This window comes from Triticum dicoccoides, chromosome 7A, assembly GCF_002162155.2.
Source record: "Triticum dicoccoides isolate Atlit2015 ecotype Zavitan chromosome 7A, WEW_v2.0, whole genome shotgun sequence".
Taxonomy (NCBI): Eukaryota; Viridiplantae; Streptophyta; class Magnoliopsida; order Poales; family Poaceae; genus Triticum; species Triticum dicoccoides.
In genome coordinates, this window is record NC_041392.1 from 2,692,373 (window position 1) to 2,711,560 (window position 19,188).

Sequence of the window (19,188 nt, forward strand, 5' to 3'; positions counted from 1 at the left end):
CGGCGGCTGGGAGGTTAACAGTTTAACACGGTGGGAGACATCGGCGGCGCAGGAAGGTCGGGTCGTCCGCATCGGGGAAGAGAAGAAGGTTTGGGTCAGGTAGCTCTTTCTCTTTTTGTTTTTTATGTCTTTTTTCAGATCTTTAGCGAAACGTTTTTCACCTATGGATGGTAGTGATGGGTAATTATTTGCAATTTTATTAATGGAAAGTGATGATGAACCCGACCGAAGCAACGCGTGATTTATTGTTAGTAGGTAATAAAGATAAAGATTACAACGAAGTTACACACTAGTATCACTACTTGTATAATCGAAAAGGTAGTACAGTGTTGTCGACAAAATAATTAACAAAGGCAGTGGGTTAAGTGTCGTACGCTTGACACGTCGGCAGCTCAAGCATGTGATGCAGCGTTGATGTCTGGACGGTCAACAATGCCCGCGTGCGTGAGCAGCGCCCAAAGGTGGGTCATGAACTCGCCGCCGGTGGCTAGGTGGTCCGCATGGACGTCGGCCTTGTCGGACGGCGCCAGGAAGAGCACCATATCGGCCCAGAAGCCCGCAAGCAGCTTCCATGGTGGCCGCTCGTTCTCCGACAACAGCTTGTCTGCCAGGCTGGCTCCAAGGATCAAGATGGACCTGTCTTGCTCCATGTTGCTGTTGTGCGTCTTTCCCAATCCTAACATCATTTTGCATCTGCCCGACAATGTTTTGGCTGTGTCGAGGCGCTTTCGGGCATCTAGAACGACGGAGTCCAGGATCTGCGTGGCCGTGTAGCTGTGGTCCGGCAGCATGTCCGGGATGAAAGCGAGAAGGTAGGCGCAGTAGCTGGACAGAGTGGTTGCAACGCGGCGGTTATTGCCGAGTTGGTCGGAGTTGTCGATGCCCTGGTCCTGGTCCTGGTCGGAGTTGTCGATGCCCTGGTCATGTTCCTGGTCGGAGTTGTTGGTGCCGTGGTCCTGGTCGGCGCATATGGTGGTGGCAATGTGCCACACCAGGACCGTGCGCGTGCTGCTCGAGAGGTCGAACGGTGCCCAGTCCAGCTGCAGCACCATGTTCCTTAGACCGCCTGAACGGTCGACCGACAGCCGACCATTGCTAATTTTGCCGAGGGAGCTGAGAACCTCCTTCTTGATTTCGTCCGTCAGGGTGACATCCTTGTCGCGCTTCCGGCCTTCTCCTGTCTTCTCCAGCAGGCGTAGGGTCAACAGGGAGAAGGCATTCGTCTTGTGCGCGGTGTAGCCGCAAGAGTTGAGCAGCGAGTACTGGCCGAGCTTGTTATCCCACCAGTGCGCCGGCTTCTTTGCCCGGCGTGCCGCCACCCATTTAATCAGCGCTCGACGAATGCCGAAGCCCCGGTTCCAGCACCGCTTCACCGTCATCCACCACCCCTTGCTGTCTGTCCTCCCCTTGCTTCTCACGTAGTCGCACACGTAGTGTACAATGGCCCAGTTTGAGTAACCCGTGGCAACATCTTGCAAGATGTCGATGCTAAGGATCATGACGACGACGAGAATGTTGTTGAAGAGGATGAAGACAACCGCTTGACTGGAGGAGTACCCCGTGGCAAACTCAAGCCAGTCCGCGGAGACATCGTCGGTTGTGTACGACGACATGATGGCCTCGAAAGCAAAATCCAAGAGGAGCACCTTGAACAAGCCAACAAGGACGAGGAAACGGACGATGCGAAGCGCTGGGGCGGCGGGGAAGAGCGCCGGGTACTTGGTGTAGAAGAAATCGTACAGGAACGACAACTCGAGCTCCACGAGACGGAAGGCATGCTCGCCCTCGGCAATGACGAATTCCAGCGCCGCCGGGTCACCCTTCTCGGCGATGGGGAGCCCCGGACAGAAGCGCCGTTTGAGCAACTTGAACAAGGCGAAGGAAAGACAAGTATCTATCAGAGGCGCACGTGCACGCATCTCATCGCCAGGATGAGGACTCAGCAGCAGCTTGTCCTTGCTGTTACAAATCATGTCGAACGTGACGAGCTTGCCCTTGCGGCCGACCTCTGAGAGGTAGCAGGGCGCCTTGGACGGTGGGCTAGAGTCCTTTTCCTCGCCGAGGACCAGATACCTGCACTTAGCCATGTCCATGGGGCTATGGATCCTATCACCGGAGCCAGAGGCATACACATCTTGCATGTAGTCAGCCACCACCTTGGCGCTGCGCACAAGGCCGTGCACTGAGCTGGCCTTGCGCAGCGCCTTCATCCTCTGGGCGACCCTCAGGATGCTATACACCCAGCAGAGGAGGAAGTAGAGCAGCAAGATCCACCTCCCATGGGAGACGTCGCTCCGGCTGACGAGGAGCCAGAGCACGAGAAACGTCTTGATGATGTGCTGCGCCTGAACTCCTTTGCTATCCTCGACCTCCTGCCGGCTGAAGGCCGACATGCCGTCCACGCTACCCAGTAGGAGCAGGAGCCCGACGACCCACAACAGCTGGCTGTCAAGCCGTTTGGGCGCCTCCACGGACTGGACGAGGCCGATGGTGTAGACGAACACCGGGAAGGAGCCGGTGTAAGCGACCCGCAGAAGGTTCACAATGATTTTGTTGCCGGAGCGCCGACGCCGAGATCCCAGCAACACCTGGATGCTGATCAACACAGCACTAAGCATGGTGAGGAGGTTGATCTGCAACCCTTTGTCTGTGCCGATCAGCATCAACATGTCGCTTGGGCTCATTTCTGCCGCCGGGGTATCCGGCACGCCGTCCCCCGGACCTAGCGACAGCTCTCCTACATCTCCTACGGGAAACATGCTGATGGACAGACTGGACAGACTGAAGTGTAAGGGCACTAGCACCTTCCATACCAAGTACATTTTCTCAATCTAGCTAGCTAGCTGCACTTAGTTCTAGGTGTCTTAGACTCTTGGGTCTGCCTGAGCTCTGAAGCAGCTTGCCATCTATATAGCTTGACGAGGATGCAAGTCTTATGAAAGGTGGTCAATCTTATTATTTTCTAAGAGAACAAGAGATGGTGTGTGTGAGAACCAAGGTAGCTAGTTCCCACACGATTAGCAGGTAAGCTTCACTAGTAGAGGAACCTTTAGTCCCGATTCATCAACCGAGACTAATAAATTGGGACTAAAGGCCCCCACCCTTTAGTCCCGGTTGGTCACGACCCGGGACTGAATCCCTTCCATGTGGCCGGCAGCGCGCGCCGGGGGCTGGGACCTATATGTATGACATGGTGGTACATATAAGGAGCCATGTGAACCATTTTGTACACCCTCAAGGTAAAATGTTTGGCCCATCAGAAAACAATTTGGGCTAGAAAAAGCATGTTCCACTCTTGTTGGTAAACTTTCGATTTAGAATTGTATAATGTAAAGTATGTAAAACAATTTTCTGGGATGCTGCACATGCATTGTCAGCAGTTTTAATACAAGCAAAAAAAAAGCATGACAAAGGGATCGAACCCACACCTTCCAATACTAAATGTAACGACAACAAGGGGCTAAACTAGGTCCTATTATTGATTACGCAAAACTGATAAGCTAGTTGTATGTTCTTGAGATGGGATTGGACAAAAGAAAAGACAGCAATCGGTAACTGAAAATCCAAACCGGTAACCTCACTTGTCCGGGTTTTAAGACTATGCGCCCTAGTTCCATCACTTTTCTGCATGTTTCACACAGGTTCATATGGTTCACAAACCCGGTAGTCCCCTTCCCTCCTTTTCAAATTCAAATTACCATAGTGTTTCTACGTAAATTATCAGTTATGTGGGTCGTATATTACCATATTATTTACATCGAAGTTAATTAGAGGTATTTTTTCAACAACTTTTCCCCCTTGGTCAGATATACCGCGGAGTCGTACGTAAGTTATCAGATATGTGGTCCATATATTATCGTGCTATTTTCACATAAGTTACCGGGGTATATTTTTTAAATATTTTTCCCCTTTGTCAAAGTTACCACGATGTTTGTAAGTAAATTATCAGGTATGCGGTTTATTTATTATCATGCTATTTTCACATAAGTTATCCGTGGTATATTTTACTTGTTTTTCTTCTTGGTTGATGTTACCACCACTGGTGCAGCGACATGCTATACGAACGGTTTTTACCCCCTTTCCACGAGAGAGTTTTAAACCGTCGCCTTGTTTGTGTGTGCGATAGGGGGTTCATTCCCACATGACCCAGAAACTGTCGACGATAAGGAGTAAAAATGCATATGTTTAGCAGAACTAAGCATATGTGATGCCCGCATCTATCCCAAACTTGAGTCGTGACATAACTATTTGCTATATATCGATTTTCCAAAAAGCTCCATCCTTGATACCCGTATGAGATGGCATTACCATCGCACACACTATTATATATGTGGTGCAACGCTTACGATGCGCTCTCCATCATAAACAATTCATGATTGTAAAGTGTGTTGATAAGGAGACTATCACACACATTCACTTTTGCCGAACCGTATGTAATATCTAATTAAGAGATAACTTCACCATCGTACATGTGTGAGATGAGTTTACGAAACACACTATTCCGTGGTGCAACATTTATGATGTGTATTACATCACAAAAAATTTATGATTGTAAAGCGTCAATGATAAGGCAACTATCACAAATATTTAGTTTGGTCGCACCATTTGTAATATTGTCTGACATCACACACGCTTTACGAATGACAATTGTGTGCACGGTCGCACACGTTTTCTGTCTATGAAACGTGTTGGATTATGAGGTATATCACACATGTTTTGATTTACAGACCATGTGCGGCGTAATGACCTGCACAGCGTATTCTCTCCCTAATTTAAATGTTGCAATTTAAAATTATACAGAAATGCCCTTATTGTGCCCTCCTCCATGCCGAATGCATGCACGACTCTAGTCCAAACCGTCCACCCTTCGCTGTCTTCGTGAGGACTTCTAGATAGTCATTGTAGTCTGGTAGAAAATTTTAACCTCTGCATGTTCACCAATCATGTAGTTTAATAGGTAATTTTGAGTAAACTATTTTGAGAACCACTGCCAAAGAAAATGATTCAGCTATTTTCATCTAACAACTCATCATGGGCAGTAAAAATAAGGCTACAGAGTTTTTACTTACCATCATGTAGTTCACTGTGGTCTTGGGTCAAGTGTAAATAAATAGTTTAATTATTATCTTTTTGACCCATTCTATTAACAATCTTTATCAGTTTTCTCACTAGATGCCGGTTCATAAATATCTCATTGCCTCGTAAGTAAAAAGGGACGAAGTATGGATCTTTACCAATGATTATATGTATCTACAAGCACACACGTGTATTAAGTAATGAAATAAGGCATATCCACTGGAAAGAGACAACATATGTTACGCTGTGAGATGGGAAAACTATCCGGACATTTTACCATATAAAATCCTAGCAGTTCTTAGTAAGATGTCACGAATCAAAGCAAGCATATCTCTTTTCCGTAAACAAAAACATTACTTCCTCCGTCTAGGTGTGTAAGTCATCTTAGGTTGCGCACCGTGACCAAGGTGGAGGGGAAAACAAAAAAATTAATGCTATTTTACTAATTAATAACATTGCATGCAATGAACTAACCACTGCATGTCGTGTTTGCTAGTCTCAAGTCATTTAAAGCATGCATGACCCACATCTCTTATTGGTTGGTATGTCACGAAACAAGAAACGAGATGAGAGTTAATGTACCGCGCCTAAGTGTTTTGGGATTATTTGGTTTTCGTAAGATGACTTACATACCTAGACGGAGGGCGTGTGGCACGAAGTAGCCGCGCCTAGCCGCGCCCACACGTGTGGGCAAGTTCTAATTGTGTTGTGTGAGCAGGAGGCAGCCCACACGGGCTGTGTGTGGGCGGACATTAGAACTTGCCCACACGTGTGGGCGCGGCTACTTCGTGCCACACGCCCAACAAGTACTATGTACTCACCTCCACCCCGTGCGTGTGGCACGAAGCAAAAATGCCCACACGTCCTGGCACGGTTACGTTAGGTACCCCGCGGGATGACGATTTAGTTGCCATTCTGGTTGGCAGATGTAGTTATCCGGGATGGCAAGTGTAGTTGTATAAGCATGGCAACTCTATCTGTTTTGGTTAACTATAGTTGCCATGTCTAATTTATGATAGTTGCCGCATGTAATCAAACCGTAGTTGCTGTGTGTGATTAACTACTTGCCACATATGGTCAAAACAGTAGTTGCCATGTGTGTTTACTTAGTTACCACGTGTGGTCCAACCATAGTTGTCATGTATTGTTAATCACAGTTGCCACGTGTTTATCTGGTTGCCACGTACGCGCAACTGCAGTTGCCGTGTAGCAGAGAATCACAGTTGCCATGTGTGTGTACCGAGTTGCCACGTTCGCGTAACTGCAGTTGCCGTGTAGCAAATAATCACAGTTGCCATGTGTATGTACCGAGTTGCCACGTTCGCGTAACTGCAATTGCCATCCACAAGGTAGGAGTGTCGTGTGGGCGAAAAGCAGTTCGCCCACACAGCGCAGCTGGCAAACAGCGTGGTGCGAGCATGTGGGCAAACTCTCCAACGCCCACACACCAGCCCCGTCCTACGTGGCACACCAAATCCACCTTTTCGTGTCAAGATTCGTGCAAAAGACAGTGAACGCCGATCCAGGCGTGTGGGCGAGTTGGGTAACACCCACATGTGTGGGTGTTAGTGTTTCCGTTTTTTATAGGTCTTCATCACATAACTTTGACTACGATTTTTTTAGTCTTCATCACATAACGAGGCCCACCGGCGGCCAACAACTTCTTCAGCTTCTCGTCCTTTGCAGCCTTCGTTTCGTTGCGGCGATTTTGCCGCATCTCCGAGCTGATCTTCCGGGTGAGCGTGATACCCAGATCCTCTGGCACCTCCACTGGCTCCATCTTCGACAGATTCTCCGATGGTTCCATGCGTCGGAGACGGAAGGAAGAAGAGGATGGGCGGAAAAGAGCGGGAATAGGGCAGAGAGCGGCGAGTAATGGAAGAAGAGAGGGGGGGATTTTGGCATGAAAACAGTGCAGGATGCTACCAAAGCGCGGGCTCCGTCTTCCTTTTACGTGGGCCATGGGACGGAGAGCGATGTTTCGCGTGTCGGACTCCCGCAAAGACCTCCACGTTTGTCTGCGGTTTGCTGGACAAATTGTGTCCGGGCCTCCTCACGGACCGATATAGGATCACGTTGGATGGCTTCCGTGATCCGGATAGCGCGTTCCGGACGGTTGCGGAAGGTTTGAGGGTTGACGTTGAAGATGCCCTAATACAGTAGTGAATTAACTTGTTTCAAATGTCGTTGCTTAGCTAGCCATGTGAAGCCTGTATAAGGGGGCCAGATCTGATTAATCTCTAGTTTAGCTAATCTAGATGTATGAATCATTAGCTGGCAAATTTGAATGGACTCTGGGCATGTATGGATGTAATGAAAACAGTAGGCACAAACATACAGATGGCTATCCATTATACTCCTTCCATCCCACAAAATAAGCTAGTTTTTAAACAATCTTATATTACAGGACGAAGGGAGTAGATTTTATGAGAACTGAGAAAATAGACAATTAAATACATATACAAGGCTAAATTAGTTACAACCTCACAGTCAACTCTAGACATGTGAATGCGTAATGCCATCTGTTCTGGTGTGCCTAGTGCAAAGACCGAGATCGCGACGACTAACAGCACACCAGTACCGTCTCTCTATTTAGCATATATGTACATCGATCCACCCCCTCATTGAGCTGGTCACACGGATCTGGCAGGGCACGATGGCTAACAATCATGTATCCGACTATAAATGCCAATTGCTGCTTAAATATGATAGCCCCTAAGAGATGGAGATGTGTGACCTCTACTAATTATAGTAACCGACCTGCCAATGGTACCAAAGTCCATGTGATGTGGTAATACTATTGACCGATAAGCAAAGAAGACTTTGTTGGGTTTGGGAGAAGACAGAATCATTAGCTTGCAAGTATTTGAGTTGACTCTGGACATGTATCGATATAATGAAAACAGTAGGCACAAACATACATTTGGCTATCCATTATACTCCCTCCATTCCATAATATAAGACCATTTTGCAAGACCATTTTGCAAGCTAAAACAGCTTGCAAAACAATTTTATATTATGAGACAGAGGGAGTAGCTTTTAAGAGAACCGAGGAAATAGACAACTAAATACATATATATGGCTAAATTAGTTACAACATCACAGTCAACTCTAGACATGTGAATGCGTAATGCCATTGCCAGCACATGTACACACCAGTTTTTTGTCTTCTTCTGAAAGTTCCAAATGCACTTGTTTCTTGTTTATTGCTACATTTGCTTGACTTGACAAAGTACACTTTTGCCTGTATTAATCCAGACAAGGTTTAAGTGTGTAAGCAAGAGACAAAATGCAAGGCTGACACTTTCTGTAAACTAATGCCTACTGGCCTCCTAGTGCAGAGACCGAGATCGCGACGACTAAGCAGCACACCAGTACCGTCTCTTTATTAAGCATATATGTACATCGATCCACACCCTCATTGAGATGATTACACGGATCTGGCCGGGCACGATGGCCCTTGGGTACGGCTAACAACTATGTATCCGATTTATAAATGCCGATTGCTGCTTACATATGATAGCCCCTAAGAGATGGAGATGCGTGACCTCTACTAATTATAATAGTCAACCTGCCAATGGTACCAAAGTCCATGTGATGTGGTGATACTATTGACCGATAAGCAAGAGGACTTTGTTGGGTTTAACCCCACATCCGTTATGGGAGAAGACAGAACACGAGTTATAACGGTGGGGGTGTCCCCTCCTAACAGGCTAGTCTTTTGGGAGAGAGGGCTCAAGGCCTCTTATAATTTGGTGTGGCTCGTTGGTTGGGCCTAGTGATGCGGGTGGGTCGGAAATGCTGGTGTTAGCGGACCCGAGTTTGCGTAACAATTGGTATCCGAGGTTTGGTGTATTTGCGTGATTTTCATAAACAAATAAAGAATCATGTTGTACACAGGCAAGGAGATTGTGATAGCGGACTGGGAGCACCGATGCCGATGGTAGTGGTGGGCGGGGGGGGGGTCACAATTCCCCCGTCTGGATCGTGAGGACTATGAACTATGGTCGATGAACATTGAGGTCGCGATGGAGGGGGCGGAGCTCTGACCCAAAGCTAAGCACTTCTCCCATTGCAAGAAAGATCAATCTAGTAGGCCAAACCAAACTGATAATTCGAAGAGACTTGGAAAGATAACCAATCATACATAAAAGAATTCAGATGAGAATCAAATATTGTTCATAGATAATCTTGATCATAAACCCACAATTCATCGGTCTCAACAAACACACCGCAAAAGAAGATTACATCAAATAGATCTCCACAAGAGAGGGGGAGAACATTGTATTGAGATCTAAAAAGAGAGAAGAAGCCATCTAGCTAATAACTATGGACCCGAAGGTCTGAGGTAAACTACTCACACTTCATCGGAGAGGTCTTGGAGATGATGTAGAGGCCCTCCGTGATCGATGCCCCCTCCGGCGGAGCTCTGGAAAAGGCCCCAAGATGGGTCTCACGGGTACAGAAAGTTGCGGCGGTGGAAATAGGTTTTTGGCTCCGTATCTGATGTTTTCCGGGTACATGGGTATATACAGGAGGAGAAGTACGTCAGTGAAGCAACAAGGGGCCCACGAGGGTGGAGGGCGCGCCCAAGGGGTAGGCGCGCCCCCTACCTCGTGCCTTCCTCGTTCGTTGCTTTGCGTAGACTCCAAGTCCTCTGGATCACGTTCGTTCCGAAAATCAAATTCCCGAAAGTTTCATTCCGTTTGGACTCCGTCTGATATTGTTTTTCTGCGAAACTCCGAAATAGGCAAAAAACAACAATTCTAGGCTGGGCCTCCGGTTAATAGGTTAGTCCCAAAAATAATATAAAAGTGTATAATAAAGCCCAATAATGTCCAAAACAGAATATAATATAGCATGGAACAATAAAAAATTATAGATACGTTGGAGACGTATCAAGCATCCCAAGCTTAATTCCTGCTCGTCCTTGAGTAGGTAAATGATAAAAACAGAATTTTTGATGTGGAATGCTACTTAGCATAATTTCAATGTAATTCTTCTTATTGTGGCACGAATGTTCAGATTTAATATGATTCAAGATAAAAGTTTAATGTTGACATAAAAACAATAATACTTCAAGCATGCTAACCAAGCAATTATGTCTTATCAAAATAACATAGCCAAAGCAAGTTATCCCTACAAAATCATATAGTCTGGCTATGCTCCGTCTTCCCCACACAAAATATTCATATCATGTACAACCCCGGTTTTAGCCAAGCAATTGGTTCATACTTTTTAACGCGCTTCAGCTTTTCAACTCTTACGCAATACATGAGCGCAAGCCATGGATATAGCACTATAGTGGAATAAGGTATAATGGTAGGGGTTATGTGGGAAGACAAAAAAAAGGAGAAAGTCTCACATCAACGAGGCTAATCAACGGGCTATGGAGATGCCCATCAATTGATGTCAATGCAAGGAGTAGGGATTGCCATGCAACGGATGCACTAGAGCTATAAGTGTATGAAGGCTCAAACAAAAGAAACTAAGTGGGTGTGCATCCAACTTGCTTGCTCACGAAGACCTCGGGCATTTTGAGGAAGCCCATCATTGGAATATACAAGACAAGTTCTATAATGAAATTTCCCACTAGTATATGAAAGTGACAAAATGAGAGACTCTCTATCATGAAGATCATGGTGCTACTTTGAAGCACAAGTGTGGTAAAAGGATAGTAACATTGTCCCTTCTCTCTTTTTCTCTCATTTTTTTATTTGGGCCTTTTCTTTTTTTATGGCCTCTTTTTTTTAGTCCGAAGTCTCATCCCGACTTGTGGGGGAATCATAGTCTCCATCATCCTTTCCTCACTTGGGACAATGCTCTAGTAATGATGATCATCACACTTTTATTTACTTACAACTCAAGAATTACAACTCAATACTTAGAAATAAATATGACTCTATGTGAATGCCTCCGGCGGTGTACCGGGATATGCAATGAATCAAGACTGACATGTATGAAAGAATTATGAATGGTTGCTTTGTCACAAATACAATGTCAACTACATGATCATGCAAGGCAATATGACAATGATGGAGCGTGTTATGATAAACGAAACGATGGAAAGATGCATGGCAATATATCTCGGAATGGCTATGAAAATGCCATAATAGGTAGGTATGGTGGCTGTTTTGAGGAGGATATAATGAGGTTTACGTGTGATAGAGCATATCATATCACGGGATTTTGTAGGACCTTGAAGTAGATGTGTCTAGAGGGGGGGGGTGATTAGACACTTAGTGCTAAAGTTGCAGTTTTTAAACTTTTTCGGTTTAAGTGTAGTTTAGGCACAATTTCAACATTCACAATACATATCAAGCAAGCATGCAAAGAGTATATAGGCAGCGGAAAGTAAAGCATGCAACTTGCAAGAATGTAAAGGGAAGGGTTTGGAGAATTCAAACGCAATTGGAGACACGGATGTTTTTCCCGTGGTTCGGATAGGTGGTGCTATCCTACATCCACGTTGATGGAGACTTCAACCCACGGAGGGTAACGGTTGCGCGAGTCCACGGAGGGCTCCACCCACGAAGGATCCACGAAGAAGCAACCTTGTCTATCCCATCATGGCCATCGCCCACGAAGGACTTGCCTCACTAGCGGTAGATCTTCACGAAGTAGGCGATCTCCTTGCCCTTACAAACTCCTTGGTTCAACTCCACAATCTTGTCGGAGGCTCCCAAGTGACATCTAGCCAATCTAGGAGACACCACTCTCCAAGAAGTAACAAATGGTGTGTTGATGATGAACTCCTTGCTCTTGTGCTTCAAATGATAGTCTCCCCAACACTCAACTCTCTCTCACAGGATTTGGATTTGGTGGAAAGAAGATTTGAGTGGAAAGCAACTTGGAGAAGGCTAGAGATCAAGATTCATATGGTAGGAATGGAATATCTTGGCCTCAACACATGAGTAGGTGGTTCTTTCTCAGAACATATGGGTTGGAAGTGTAGATGTGTTCTGATGGCTCTCTCCACGAGTGAAGAGGAGGTGGAGGGGTATATATAGCCTCCACACAAAATCCAACCGTTATACACAATTTACCAATCTCGATGGGACCGAATCAACAAACTCGGTCGGACCAAAATAGTAAACCCAGTGACCGTTAGAGATTTTCGGTGGGACTGACGTGCAACTCGGTAGGACCGATATGGTTAGGGTTAGGGCATAATGTAATCTCGGTGAGACCGATTACACAAACTCGGTGAGACCGATTTGGTAATAAGCTAACCAGAGAGTTGGTCAGGCAAACTCGGTGGGACCGATTACACAAACTCGGTGAGACCGATTTTGGTAATGAGTAAACACAGTGAGTTTGCATTGTGACCTCGGTAGTACCGAGTGCACAAAATCGGTGAGACCGATTTTGGCAATGGACATACACAATGAGATTACAATCCCATCTCGGTGAGACCGAGATCCCTATCGGTAGAGCCGATTTGCTAGGGTTTGGCAATGGCTATGACAAATGAAACTCGGTGGCGCCGGATAGAAAGAATCGGTAGGTCCGAGTTTGGCTTTGGGTTTAGGTCATATGTGGAAGTGGGAAAGTAGCTGAGGATTTTGGAGCATATCATTAAGCACATGAAGCAAGAGGCTCATTAAGCAACACATCATCCCTCCTTGATAGTATTGGCTTTCCTATGGACTCAATGTGATCTTGGATCACTAAAATGTAAAATGAAGAGTCTTGAGCTTGAAGCTTTAGCCAATCCTTTGTCCTTAGCATCTTGAAGGAGTTCCCACAACCTTTAGTGCATGCCACTCCATTGTTGAACTTATCTGAAACATACTAGATAGAAACGTTAGTCCAACAAGAGATATGTTGACATTAATTACCAAAACCACCTGGGGAGCACTTTTGCTTTCAATCTCCCCCTTTTTGGTAATTTATGGCAACATACATCAAAGCTTTAGATAAAGATACAAAGAATATCAAGTAAAGCTTTGGAAGGACATGTAACAAACATAGGCTCCGCCTACATGTATGCAATCATATGAATATAAAGTATAGAAGCATGTGAGAGCATAACCATGACAGAGTAGGCAATGTGTTACATGTATATTGGCCATATGCATCAGAGCAAAAGATTATTAAGGAAAATACCTCCATGCTCATGAGTCCTTCTTGCAAACAGTATGTACATAAGCAAGAATTCCTCATACTCATGATTCTGATGCATGTACTTACCTTGTAGTCTTGAGTTGGCTCAGGACGGAAAGAACCTGCACAAACAAGGTTAGATAACACAGGTACATCCACTAGCTAGAGCAAACAAAAGAAACCACAAGAATACCAAGGCTGGGATGACATGTAGAGAGTGAGTACAAGGTACCACATTGGATTTAACATGTCCCCAAGAGTAAAGATATGCAATGAATTTGAATGATTTCTCTCCCTTAGGTGTCTTGCTCCCCCTGAATCTGACATGGGATATTGGGAGAAGATAGGGAACAGAAAATCAGAGCTGAAAGATACAAATGGATAGAACTTAATGCAAATAAGCACATATGAACATGTCTTTCCCCCCCAAAAAAGACATGTGGCATCTCTCCTCTTGAACATCAAGCATCTGGGATTCTTGAGTATTCTCTCCCCTGGTGATCTCTTTCTCCCCCTTTAATACTTTCTCCCTTGTAGGTGATAAGCTTTGATGTGATCTCTCTCTCCCCCTTTGACATCAATTTCCAAGAAGGGCTTTCTGGAATCCGTCGAATAGGTTTGGTCCTTGAGATTCAGCACAAAGCAATGGATAAAACTGGGATGCTTGTAGAGGACAAGATTCATTGAGTGGAGCTGGATCAGAAGAAATATAGAACAAGTGGCAAACTGTTTTTCCTGTTGTGAAGTCGGTGGCACCGAGTGGCATGTTTCGGTGGTATCGAAAGGATTCGGTTGGACCGAAAACTACAAGTCGGTGGAGCCGAGTTCAACACAGAGAAAACACTTGTCACCTCAGCTCACTAAACATGTAAGATCTCACAAAGATTTGCAATGAATTATCTGAAGGATTTGCAAGGAATTGAATGCAGAAAATGCAGAACAAAAAGCAAAAAGAGAAGAAAAGAAACTGAAAGATCTAGATGAAGTTTTGTTAAAAAAAAGAGAAAGTGAATAAATATGCATGAGACAAATGCAATAACACAGAAAAGAACACAAGACACTAGTGCAGAACCGGGCAATAGCACCGGTTCATAAGGTCCTTTAGTGCCGGTTTCATAACCGGCACTAAAGTGTGGGCACTAAAGGCCCCCCCTTTAGTACCGGTTCAGCACGAACCGGTGCTAAAGGGCAACCACGTGGCACGAGCCAGCTCCGGGGGCCGGGAGCCCTTTAGTACCGGTTGGTAACACCAACCGGTACTAAAATGTTTGGCGGGTTTTTGGTTTTATGATTTATTTTTCATTTAATTTTGTGTTTTCCATTTTAATTCTTTTTCGTTTGCTGGTATTTTACGATACTACACATTGTACACGTTATGCATATATATGGTAGCTAGTAGAACCAATCATATATATAGATCATCAATGTCTCACAAACCACCATATTAATTCACACATACACACATGTATATAGCTATATACAATTTCTCCTACATATGCATGTTGCCTTCGGAGCCAGTTGCACTAGCCTAATTGGTGCCTTCGGAGCACGATGACAAATTGGAAGTGGTTCATGACCTGGTCGATGGGGGCGGTAGCGGGTAATAGTATTCTCCCTTCGGATTTATGACCTGGTCGAGCAAAAATCCCGCTATTTCCTCTTGAAGTGCTTGTACGCGCTCCATATCTAGGAGCTTGTCCTGCACCTCTGTGAACTGTTAAGAAGGAGATTAATATGCATGTGTATTAGTTGCGTGACTAGATATCGATAATGGTGCACAAATTGTGAATAGTGTTCTGACAAGCGTACCCATTCCTGTCTTTGAGATCTGCTCCTTTCGGACGCCATCATGCGAATGTTCTCGCAAACGCAGTATGCACACAGATCAGTCCCCTGCACCTGCTTTATGGCCTTTACGAGAATGGAATTTAATTTGATCAGATAATAATTAATCAAGCATGATAATATTAAAAAGATGGCAGCTAGCTAGCACTACTTAATTACTTACCTTGGGTCGAAGCCATCTCAGCTGTCGTTTCCATTCGCCTTCCATTTTGTTGATGAACCTTGCCCAAGCCCTGCCCGCCGACAAAGAAAATGAATAAAGGAGTTATTAAATAGTTCATATCATGAAATGACGAACTAAATAGGCCGAGATATATAGTTAACAATGATTGAAATTACCTGTTGACTATCCCAAACAAGATGTTATAGTCACTATTTTCTTTGAGTAGTGAGTCCAGTATTTCAACTGTTCCTTCGTCAACTTTAATGATACACAAGATCCAGTGAAATCTGCATGCACACACGTTTGCATGTCTTAATTAAGCGGGCATATGTAAGCAAAAACATGTAGCTAGCTAGCTAGTAGGCAAAAACAGAGAATTTGTAGTACAAGAAAGTGTGACTCACTGGAAGTTGTAAGGAAGTAGTATATCTTCATTGTATTTGAGGCGCTTCAAGAACTCGAACATGCTGTCCTCTACCTGCTTTTCATAATGCTTGCTTATTTTCCATGTGTATTCATTAACGGTGTGTATTCATTAACGGTGTTTGGGTCAATGAACCCAATGCCATAGCGTCCACCTTTTGTCATTTCATACATCTTCATCCTGCATAATACCATAGAAAAAAATATAATGAGGAGAATTAAGGTAATGATTGATCAAAAGGATCAATACAGCTAGTTTGAGACTTAAATTACAGAAAGAAATCACTTACAGACAATAGCAACTGACGATAGATTTGTCGAGTGCGTCTTGATTGTATAACTGAAACAGTTCAGAATACTCAACGGTCACAGGTTTCTCATGGTAGTAATGATCCTTGTTGACTTGCACCATGAGGGACTGTCGATCGGATCTCTTGGTAATGTCCATGTACCATTGATGCAATTCATACATTCTCGTTGGGAGCTTCTTGACATCTTCTGGCTTGACCAAAGGTTGGCCCGGACATATTTCCATTTTATTTCCTCCTATGTAAGCACAAGCATGTCCTCGATCTCGAGGAGTTGTCCAACAGTGATCTTGAGTTCTTTAGCCTGCGTTATATGCTGCTGGGTTACTACCACATCGCCCACCTGGGGAACGTAAACTGTTTGCCCACAATAATATTGGCCGCGCGTACTGTCACGTGTTGTTGGAGGCACAACAAGCGGGGGGATCGATTGCGCCCACTGTTCTCCCAGCTGGGCAATGGTTCTCCCGCATTTTTTGACAGCTGCTTGTTGTTTGCTCGAGCTCGAGCTCGCCTCCTTCTGTAGACGTTGTCGATGTAACTTCTTGATGTGGCGCTCATAGTCTGTGTCAACAGGCTTAGGAGCTGGTGGTTCAGCCATACGAATGAAGTGGTCAATAACTTCCACAGGCACTTTCTCCCTTGGCGGCGGTGGCGGTTTCGGTCCAAAATGGGCGTCGACTTCTGCCCGCACTATGGCATTGGTTTGCTCCTTGGTCCTGTCGTAAGCCCTCTCAGGAAGAGGAGTAGTGAGGTTTGGACCATATTTATATCGCTTGCCTCCGCCTGTACTTCCTGTACTATGACCTCGACTGGTACCGCTACGCACCATAGCTGCAGGGTGTCTCTTCTGCGATTGCTGAGGCGGCGGAGACGGCTGACGGGGCTGAGTTGGACGAGGAGGAGTGGCCTGAAGCTGTGCCGGACTTGGAGGAGGAGTGGCCTGACACTTTGCCGGACTTGGAGGAGGAGTGGACGTCTAACACTGTGTCGGACTTGGAGGAGGAGTGGCCTGACACTTTGCCGGACTTGGAGGAGGAGGAGTGGCCTCACGCGTTGGTGGACTTGGAGGAGCGGGAGTCTGCTGACTCAGTAGCGGCCTTCGAAAGATGATGCAATCCTTTCTCCATAGGATGATACGATGTTTGGCATCTCCGAGTGTGTGCTCCTCGTCACCTCCAGGAATGTCAAGCTCTAGCCCCGAATATTGGTCCACCACCTCATCAACCACGACACGAGCATAGCCTGCTGGAATCGGGTTGCAATGGAAGGTTGCATCGGGGGAATTTGTATAAGCAACACCGTCCGCCACCTTCATGGATATGTTCTTCATTTTGAAGTGTAGCTCGCAGTTAGTGTTCTCCATGATGTCATCCACGGGGTATCTATCCAGCATTGCATCAAACGGGGCGGAACCCACGCTGCTTCTCAGCATGGATGGGGCGGTGGTATCCAATGCTGGATCATCCGCTAGCTGTTGCAGCTGCTGAGACCCCCTTTGCTGGCTAAGTGAGTCGATCTGCTCCTGCTGCCGCTGGAATTTGTCTGCCAAGTCCGCGTGCGCTGATTCTAGGCCTTGAAGGCGTTCATAGTCCAGCTTCCTCTTCTCCTCCTCCATCTTCCTCTGCTTCTCCTCCGCAATCTTCCTTCTCGCACGGGTTCTGTAGTCGGCGTTCTAGTCTGAAAACCCCTCATACCACGGAATAGCGCCCTTGCCTCGTGTTCTTCCTGGGTGTTCAGGATTTCCCAGGGCACGCGTAAGCTCGTCGTTCTCTCTGTTCGGATGGAACACCCCTGTTCGAGCCTCTTCTATTGCAACAAGTATGTTATCGTCGGCTCCATTCAGACATGCCTTCGTCGAAACTTTGCCTGTCTTCGGGTCCAACTCCCCCCCCCATGCGCATAGAACCAACTCCTACACCTGGGGGGCCAGCTCTTAGTAACCGGAGTGACACCTACATCCTCCATCTCTTTGTCAGACTTATCCCACTTAGGCATTGCCACCGCGTAGCCACCTGGCCCCAGCTTATGGAACTTATCCTTTTTTTCGGCATTCTTCTTGTTTATTCTCGACCGTTCCTTAGCTAATTCTGAATCCTTGAATTTCACGAAATCGTCCCAATGAGCACTTTGATTCTCTAGTGTCCCCTCGAATACTGGAGTCTTCCTTCCTCCCTTGACGTACTTCTCCCATTCACATCTCTTGTGGTTCTTGAATGCAACCGCCATCTTCCTAAGAGTAGCGTCCTTGACTTTCTGCACATCTGCTTATGTGAAATGATCTGGTAGGGTGAAATGTTCCATGAGAGTATCCCAAAGCAGTTTTTTTGTCTGTCGTCAACAAAAGTAACATCTGGACGTGGCTTTGCTGGCTCTCTCCATTCTTGAAGGGAGATCGGGAGTTGGTCCTTCACAAGAACTCCACACTGACGAATGAACTTGTCCGCAATCTTCTTAGGCGCTAATGGTTAGCCATTAGGTTTGAATGCCTCGATATTGTACTTTACGCCCTCCTTCAACTTTTTGTTCGGGCCTCGTTTCGTCCTTTTGCCTGAAGATTTGCTCGATCCGGATGGCTGAAAGAAGAAAGATCGATTCGTTAATATATCTTCAACTCATTTAAAACATGTGATGATCACCAGATTCCTGCTTATATAAATATATATACCTCGCCGGTGTTTGTTGTTTCAGGATCAACATGTTCTTTGTCATTGTCATAATCGTAGTTCATGACTTCATCAATTCGGTCGTCGCGATCGAATATCATATCACCCTCTCCGGTGTTGTTTAGAAATTCGGAGCCGTCATAATCTTCTTCATTCTGATCATCATCTGGCCCGCGTATCATATCGAACATGGTCTGTTCTCTCTCTCTGTCGGTATTGTCCGCCATAGCTTTTATTTAACTATCACTACTGGAATCAGCTACTTTGCCATCTGCCAGTTCTTTGCCGTCCGCTAGCGGACGGCAAAGAAGCTCTTTGCCATCAGCTTCCAAAAAGCAGACGGCAAAGAACTGGCAGATGGCAAAGACCAAGTTTGCCATCAGCCAGTTCTTTGCCGTCTGCTAGCGGACGGCAAAGATTCTTTGCCGTCGGCTAGCGGACGGCAAAGAGGGAGGTGGCCCCCCACCGCCAGGCCGTTTAGAAAAAACTTAACGCCCCACCTCTTTGCCGTCTGCTAGCAGACGGCAGCGGCGGACGGCAAAGGGCAGCGTACCTAACGGCCCCCACCCCCCGCCCGTTACTCTCTCTACTCTCCCTCTTC

General features: G+C 45.9%; 1 protein-coding gene across 1 annotated transcript in view; it reads left to right on the forward strand.

Annotated features, from left to right (window-relative positions):
• LOC119329858 (peroxisomal acyl-coenzyme A oxidase 1-like) overlaps positions 1-19,188 on the forward strand; it is a 46,067-nt gene that overhangs the window by 729 nt on the left and 26,150 nt on the right. The window lies entirely within an intron of this gene.